A 7,297-nucleotide genomic window follows, 5' to 3' on the forward strand; every position below is an offset into this window, starting at 1 on the left:
CAGGGGCTGGTACTGGCCAGGCCAGGGTCCTGGATTTCACCAACGAGCACCCACACATGGAACTCTGGCCTGCTGACTGGGTGACCTCAGTGGTTTCGTTCTGTGGCCATAGAAAGGCTCAGTCCTAGCACATGGAATGCCCCTCAGTGCTGAGTGAAGATACTCATCTCTGGGTTCATGTGGACATGAATTCCTATCCCTGCCTGAAAGAGTTTCAAGAAGCTAGTCACTCCAAAAGGAGTTCAGGCTCAGGACTAACTAGCCAGTAAGGAGAAGTGGCACTGGCCACACAACTTCAACTCAGCTGAGCCTCCAGCCCAGGCACTGATTATTGGTTCTATTCTGGGCATTATGCTGTAAATCCAGTGTTTTGTGCAAACTTCCATCCCTCTCTCCTGCCTGGTGGCCTCCATCTGTTGTTTTCTGTGGCTGTGGCTACTGGTCAGAGCAGAGCCAAGGGACTGCATTTCTGGAGTCATGCTCAGAATAAAAGCACAGATTATGGCTGGAAGATTACAGGGTCAGCACACGGCTCTCTATTGACAGCTTTGAGACCTGCTGCTTCTCTGCCAACTCAGCAAATAGTATAGCACCACAATCACTTGTTAGTAGAAGCTAGCTTAGCTCCTTCCAGCCTGGCAGCTGTACTAACCCTTCCCTCATCTCCAAACACAATCATTGGTGGGTACCTATTGTGTGCAGGTACTGCAGCCTGTCATACACCAGGAATCATGTGGAGAGAGGCTAGGAATGCAGAAGAAAGCAAGTCAGCCCTCCAGATTAAGAAGTGTTCTTGGGGGTTGAGGCCATGGCTCACTCGAATAGTGAGCGAAAGAATCGAATCTTAATCTTGGACTAAATAACTAAGTGTCCTATCCCAGTCACCGGGAAAGTGACACAAGCCACAGGAACAATACAAAGACACAAACTGTGCCATATAAGCCAAGTGAAAATGGATGGGGGAACTCAAGTTGTTAGGGCACATAAGAGAGCAGCCACTCAGGCAGGAGGCCTTCACATGGACCCACAGGCTACATGGCCTGCTCCAGTAAGAAGAAAACACAAGTGGAAAGTGCGCCATTAAAGCGAAACCAAGAGTTGTGCTGAGTCCCAAGCTTCAGTTCCATCCTTTGGGCCTCCTGCCCAAACAATAGATACCAATACCTGAGCCCCAACTGCCTCAGCACTGGCTCTGCACCCCAAGTCCTCCCCTCTGCCACCTGCCAGCACACACAGTTGGCACTCTGAGCCTGGCTTTTGGTCCCTATGTTAAGAGTCCTAAACAACGGAAGTGTCTGCTGGCTGGAAGTCAAACTCAAGGTGCATATAAGGCCATGGTCTCCAACGATCTTAAGTAGAAAACCCAGCCCTGCCTCTGCCTGGCTTTTGGGGAGTGCTCGCAATTCCTCAGCCTGGCTGCCCCACTCAGTCTGTGCCTCCATCTTTATGTGATGCTGCATGTGTATCTTCCTTAACACAATGGTCACCTCCCTATTGGATTTGTGTGTCCAAATCTCCCTCTTTATGAGCACACCAATCACTGGATTAGGTCCACCCTAAACCAGTGGACCTTGTCTGACCCCAGGCACATCGACAGGGAACCTGCTTCCAAATAATCCCGTCTTTACAGGACCTGGTGGACATGAATTCAAGGGGACCCCCTTCAATCCATATATCACCTCCTGCCCTGAGCATTTCGAGTTCTGCACTTGCCCAGGCAGGCCGCATCCCCTCCTTTCCTGCAGAGCCATGGCCTCTGTGCCCAGCCCTGTGCTGAGCCTCTATTTTGGTTCTGCTCTTTGGGCCCTCAGAACTGTCCAGCTGACAGTGACAATAGCACATCCCACAGAAGTCCCTCCCTGGTGAGGAAGGCACCCCAAAAGCTTTAGGTCCATGGCCTGATGGCCTTACCAAAGGGCTTTTGGGCCTTTCCTCCTACTGTCTCTCCATCGTCCTCTCACTGAGGTTTAGAGGCAGTCAGAGCCTGTGGTAGTGGAACCCTGAGGCTTCCAGCAGGCCACAAGGAGCCCCTCTGCCCCCACAGGCACAGAGAGCAGGCTCTTGGCATCTCCACCTAGGTACTTCTTTTGATTTAGTGGCCACTCTATTGACTTCCCCTCATAAACACTCCCAGTCCCAGAGGACGTTTTTAGATTAGAAAGTAGAAGAGCAGTTTCTGCCCACCTGTTTCCTAGAGGGTGCAGACCTTCAGAGTGGCTTAGTCCGGGGCAGCCTCGCTCTGCTTCCCCGGCTGCCATGAGGACTCCAGGGTGGTAGATCTGGGAAGGGAAAACGGTACTGTATCTTGGAAAGAAGTTTGGCAGGGTTTTGTTTTTTTTTTTAAGCTGGACAATACTTAAAAGAACGCAATACCTATGTGCATCTGACCATATCAAATAATATTCATCAAATTGAACTCCAGGAAATTGAAACAAATTTTTATTTTTTTCTGTTTAAAAAAATAAAAAGCCTGGGTTGGGAGTTTTGCCCAGTGGTTAACGTGCTTGCCTAGCATGCATGAAGACCCAGGTTCAATTCCTCGGTACCACATATATAGAAAAAAGCCAAAAGTGGTGCTGAGGCTCAAGTGGTAGAGCTCTAGCCTTGAGAAAGTCCAGGGACAGTGCTCAGGCCCTGAGCTCAAGCCCAGGACTGGCAAAAAAAAATAATAATAATAATAACAAGCCTGGTGTGGTAGGTCACACCTGTAATCCTTGCTACTCAATGGCTGAGATCTGAGGATCGTGATTCAAAGCTTGCCCGGGCACTAACAAGCCTGTGAGACTCTGTTCCAATTAACCACCAGAAAACTGGAAGTGGCATTGTGGCTCAAAGTAGTAGAGCACTAGCCTTAAGCAAAAGAGCTCAGGGACAGCGCCCAGACCTGAATTCAAGCTCCATGACTGACACACAAAAAAGTGCTGAAATAAGTTGCCGTTTGGGTGGTTCTCCGATCTACCTGGCTCACTGTATTTGTTATATGTGAATAATTAAAGTCTTTACTGTTGTCACTCATCATCTACTGTGACCTAAGGAGTATGGGTTTAAATGTGGGTTTCCCTAAAAGGGAGGGCCAGACATTGGACAGAGAGAGAAGCTATTATGGTTGCTTCGAGGGCAGTAGGTGTGGGTGACAGGGACTCACCTCTCACATGTCATTTTATGTGACTTGGCTCCTCTGCTTCGTGGGGTGGGGCCTGCTCCCCCACCTCTCTGTGGGGTAAGGTCAAGGAAGAGAGCTGGCGCAGAACCATCTGAGACTCACTGAGAGGCCTAGAGTCTGGGGATGCTGATTGTGACAAGCTGGATGTGAAGGGGCATGGGGGTAGGGGGAGGGAGGGGAGATGGAATGTGCTAGAAACTAACCTCTAAGGAAGATTAGGAGGAACCACATCAGGGCTGTGGCAGTGGGGAACTCATCCCAGCTACCCCACAGTGCAGACCACCTATGGCTTTCCCAGCACCATGGAGATGAGGAAATAAACACACCGGCCTTGCTCTCCCCGCCCCTGACCTTTTGTTCAGAGGGCATGAGCTGGGTGGGTCTGGGCGGGAGCTTGTGGGAGAGGTAAGCTGACCATCTGTGGCCCTGACTCTGCCTCCACCACTTCCTGCACGTCCTGCTCACTCAGGTTATGCAGTGAGCCACGCTGGCCTTCTGTCCAGAAGAAGCCACAGGAACACAGGCACAGCTGTTCACAGAGCGTCATGGCAGTGGCCTCTCCTCCACAGGAAGCAACCACACACAGATAAACAAGGGATGGAGGGCATTCTTACACAGGGCAGTACCGTGCAGCATGGAAAGGATTCCAGTAGATGTAGCACCTGTGGATCTCAAACACATGAAAGAGCAACTGTAGGATCCCAGCAGATGTCTGGAAGAGGCTGGGGTTGGGCAGGAGACAGGGAGACTAATGGATACGGGCCACGAAGAAACATTTGAGAGTGATGGACATGGTCTAAAACTTCACCCGAACTGTGTGCTTAAAATGGAAGAGATTGATCCAAAGGGGCTGAAAACTGGATCCACACAAAACCTTGTACACACCACCCCCCCCCCAACAGTAGCAACTTTTCTAATAGAAGCAACCAAACTGCCATGCAGATGGTGAGTGAATACATAAACTGTGACACATCATGCTGATGGGTTGCAGTGGTGAGGTGATTCATCTGTTACCGTGCAACGTCATTCCCTGTTGGAAGAAGGGTGCTATCAGAAGAAAGGTGCTATGATGCCACAAAAAGTAAGGGAGGAAATTTAAACACGTGTGGAAAAAACAGTCAGAAAGGCTGTAGACAGTCTAAATCTAATCCAATTAACAATCTAGGATGGCAAAAATACAGGACAGTAAAAGGATAAATGTTCGCCAAAGGCTGGGGGCTTGAATAGACAAAGGACAGAGGATTTTTAGGACAGAGAATCTACAATTGTCAAAAGCCCAGCCAAATGCTAGAGGCTCACACCTGCGATCCTAGCTACTTGGGAGGCTGAGATCTGAGGACCAAGGCCCAGGCAGAAATCTCCATGAGACTCTTTATTTAACCAGAAAAGGCTGTGGCTCACGTAGTAGATCACCAGCTATACATGAAAAAGCCAAGCAAGCGAGCAAGGCCCTGAGTTCAAGCCCCAGTATTAGCACAGGGAGGGGACAGGGAGCTATTTGCTGTACATGAAGGACGTGTCCTCATGGAACTTACAATGAGGCGGCATGTAGGTTTGCCCACTGCAAACCTCTGTAGTAGGAAGGTGTACATTCCCGGCATGGGGGCAGGGATTCCCTGGAATTGTACTTTCAGTTGTAAAAGAACTCTAAAGCATAAATAAAAACTACAAGGAAGAAGGCCCTTAAGCCAGAAGACACCTGCTGCTGTCAGCCCTGCCCCCGGCCAATATGGTCCCCCACCTGGACTCCAGGTGAGGCTCAGCAAACATTTTGCTGGTAGCACTAAGGTTTCTAGTCCGCCAGGTGGATAAAACAGAAGTGAGGTGCTAAGAGCCACCTAGGAAGGAAAAGAAGTCTCCAGAATCCTTAGAGAAATGAGGAGTGAAAATCCCCAGTCAGCCTAGAAACCCTGAGCACCAGCTGGCCTTCGTCCTCAAAACAATGTCTCCTTTGAGTGAGTATATACACTCCACTTCTGGCTTTCTGCTGGCTAATTGGAGATCAGAGTCTCATACCCCTCAGATCTTATTAGCTCCCTGAATAGCTAGGATTACACTCATACCTGGCTGCCAAAACAATCTCAAAAAAGTACAAAGTTGAAAAATTCTGGATACAACGAAGTTGCATTAATGAAAAGGGTATTATACTGGTGCCTGGCTAAACTTCAAAACTCACAGCTAGACTTGAAGATCACAGAAGGAAACAGTGCTCAGAAGTTATATCACAACACTTGATAACAAGATGGTAGATAGACCAGCAAATGCAGAGACAGAATATCCTCTTCAGCAAAAGGGGCTGAGGTGGATATCCTCATGTATAAAGAAAGACTTGAGGCGGGGAACGTAGCCTAGCATGCATGAAGCCCTGGGTTCGATTCCTCAGTACCACATACACAGAAAAAGCCAGAAGTGGTGCTGTGGCACAAGTGGCAGAGCACTAGCCTTGAGCAAAAAGTGTCCAAGGACAGTGCTCAGGCACTGAGATCAAGTCCCAGGATTGGCAAAAAAGAGAGAAAGAAAGGGGGGGAGGAGATAGGGAGGGAGGAAGGAAAAAAAGAGAGAGAGGGGGAGGGAGGGAGAAAAAAAAAAAGAAAGAAATACAGGCAGACTTTGGGCCTTACCTCATACGACATACATAAATTAACTCAAGCTGGATGTCAGTGGCTTGCACCTATAATTCTAGCTACTCAAGAGGCTAAGATTTAGGTATCACAAATTGAAGCCAGCCTGGGCAGGAAAGTGTGAAACTCTTATCTCCAATTAATCACCAAAAGTGATAAAGGGCTAGCCTTGAGAGAAAAACCTAAAAGGCAGTACCCAGGCCCTGAGTTCAAGCCCTAACCCCATTACATATGCATGAAAGAAAAAGTTCGGAGTAGTTGTGACTGTTTTATGACACTGTGAATATACTAAATACTCCTGAAGTTTATACTTTAAAACGGTTAGCATGGGGGCTGGGAGTTTGGCCTAGTGGTAGAGTGCTTGCCTAGCATGCATAAAGACCAGGGTTCAATTCCTTGGCACCACATACATAGAAAAAAGCTGAAAGTGGTGCTGAGGCTCAAGTGGTAGAGCTCTAGCCTTGAAAAAGTCCAAGAACAGTGCTCAGGCCCTGAGCTCAAGCCCAGGACTGGCAAAAAAAAAAAAATCTAAGATGGTTAGCATGGTAAGTTTTATAGTATTTGTATTTTGTCATCCTGTTTCCTACCCCCCTAAAAATTAATGCATACTTGGGGTATAAGAACCCAAAAGGAAAATAGCCTCCAGAAATGAGGGAAATTTGGGGAGGTCCTAGAGGGCAAAGGTGTGAAGCAAGTTTGGGGGACAGCAGGACAAAATTCTGGTGAAAGGAGAAGACTGGGGCTGGAGGCTCCAGGTTTAAGAAGCCCAGTGTGTTTGTGTTTCCTGTGACTAATGGGGACAGGACTTGTCTCTCTTGGCTACGTGGAGACTGAAGACAAATTCTTCCCTGGTTTGGCAGGAAGCATGGGCAGCCACAGCCAAGACATCTGTTTCATCGGTTTTGGCAAGGCAAGGGACAGACTTGAGGCTTGAAACTGGGAACATCCAGACTTGGTTCCTTCTCTCCCCCGGGGACTTTAAACAGAAGCTTCCCGCCTCAAGTTTAGCCAGGGTCACGCGCAGGGAACATGGGCTTTAGAGAAGCCAGCACAAGGGGAGAGAAGGGAGTGGACGTGGAGGAGGAGCCCACAGAGGCCCAAGAGTGTCCTGAAAATCCTCACTGGGGAGTAGAAGCCCTTCCTGGGATAGGGGTGGTCATGTCTCCCCTCCTCAGTGACCTGCTTGGCTTCTGACATGGAAAGCTAAATACAGGCTCCAGCGACAACAACAAGCTGGGTTTGCTTCCCAGCCTGCACTCTCTAGGGACAAGCCTCCGGGTATGAGAAGAAAGTAGCATCCACTCCTGGGCGTGAAGCTGGGTGAGGGAACTTGGAGTGGGAACATGAGCAGAGGGGAGGGCACTGGAGGGGAGTGGAAATGATCCCCAGGGAACTAGCCCTCCCCTTCTGCACCTCAGCTTGCTTCCTCATCTCGTTCTGGGGGCCTGGCACTGACTAGTCACACAGCCACTTCTCAGACCACACTACTGCAGCCCCACCTCCTAGAACCTTC

The sequence above is a fragment of the Megascapheus bottae genome, chromosome 7 (assembly GCF_031878675.1).
Source record: "Megascapheus bottae isolate mThoBot1 chromosome 7, mThoBot2.hap1, whole genome shotgun sequence".
Taxonomy (NCBI): domain Eukaryota; kingdom Metazoa; phylum Chordata; class Mammalia; order Rodentia; family Geomyidae; genus Megascapheus; species Megascapheus bottae.